Here is a 1,767-nt window from a genome sequence, read left to right on the forward strand (position 1 = left end):
GCTCCCATGCTACTTCTTGCACTACTTACCTGATACCCTGGTGTTATTTGTTAATGGAGTGCTGTGCCCGAGGGGCTGACTTATGTGCTGACTTGCACTATCTGCTTCGCATTCATTTGCTTAACTGTTGGAGAAAGATGTTTTTGAAAGAGGTTTTAAACTGAGCCCAAATATTTCTAAGGATTTCACGGTTTTACTGTTTTCTCAAAGGGTTATACTGTCCTATGTAGCATGATGGCTTGCTTTACGTGGTTTCTTGCTGCTCAGTTATTATTTACCTTTGTTACTCACTGAGTTGGAGTACTCACTTTACTCCCTGCACCTCGCGTGCAGATGCAGGTATTGGTTTACCCGGTAGCGGGTTTGAGCTGGATGAGGATTTACTATCGTAGCCAAGAAAGGTGACCGCCAGCGTTCGTGGCACCGGATTTCTTCCTTTTGATTCCAGATTTTATTTTATTTATTACAGGCTTTGTCATTGAATCAAAAAATCCTTCTAGATGCTCGTGACTTGTGACACCCCGGTCGGGCTGTGTTGGGTTGTAATTACATTAGTTAATATCATTAATTCATATTCGAACTGTTATATAACTGATTAACTGCTTTAAAGTGGTGTTCTGAAATGGTCTGGCTGGCCTTGTCTTCACGAGAGGCGCCATCACGATCGGAGCGGGGTTTGGGTCGTGACACTCTTTTCCTCACAATAAGCAAATAATGCACGGCATTACCCTTCGTGCTTTATACTCTTTCCTCACAAGAAACAAATAATGCACGGCATCACCCTTCGTGCTTTAACACTCTTCCTCACCCAATCAACAATCACAAACAAGGGCAAGGGAATAATAAAACAAGAATAGAAGTCCTGGCAAGGGTACACAAACAAACAATTGAAAAAAAGCCGGCAAGGGTACAACATCAATAACCAACAACGTCCCGGTAAGGGAATAAATCATTAATTCTTCTCTTTCTTTCACTTTCATCTCATAGTTCACATTATCACTTGAGCCAATGCTCCAAGGAGTTACTTATCTCATATACCTTCACAATTTTTATTTCAACCCGAGCCAATGCTCCACGAAGTTTCAAGATCACAATTTCTTTCACAAGGTCTTTACAACATATAGAAGTCATCAATTAAGCATGGAGGGCATAACAACAACCAAACTATTCGCAAAATAAGGACTCACGGTCATGCTAGACACCAATGTATAGATACTCGTCACCATGCCTATACATCGTACTCGACAATTAGCAAGTTACAAATAAGACTCAACTCCTATTCCCTCAAGCTAGGGTTAAACCAAACACTTACCTCGATGCCTTGAACTCAACTCAAGCCTCAACTATGGCTTTACCCCGTAGTTCCACCTCCAATCCGCTCGAATCTAGCCACAAATTACTTAATTGCTTTAATAAACATTAAATGAATCAATTTGAATGCATAAAAATGAGTTTTCCAAAGTTTTTCCCAAAAATTCCAAAATCGCCCCGGGCCCACGTGGTCAAAACCCGAAGTTCGAACCAAAACCCGGTTACCCATTCCCCCACGAACTCAAAGAAGTAATTTGTTTTGAAATCGGACCTCAAATTGAGGTCCAAATCCCCAATTTTTAGAAAACCTAGGTTCTACCCAAAACCCCTAATTTCACCCATGAAAATCATTGATTTTAAGTGGAAAACATGTTAAATGATATTAATGATTGAAAGAAATGAGTAGAAATTAACTTACAATTAATTTGGAGAAGAAAGATTTCTTGGAAAATCGCC

Source organism: Nicotiana attenuata, chromosome 1 (assembly GCF_001879085.1).
Source record: "Nicotiana attenuata strain UT chromosome 1, NIATTr2, whole genome shotgun sequence".
In the NCBI taxonomy this organism is placed as follows: Eukaryota; Viridiplantae; Streptophyta; class Magnoliopsida; order Solanales; family Solanaceae; genus Nicotiana; species Nicotiana attenuata.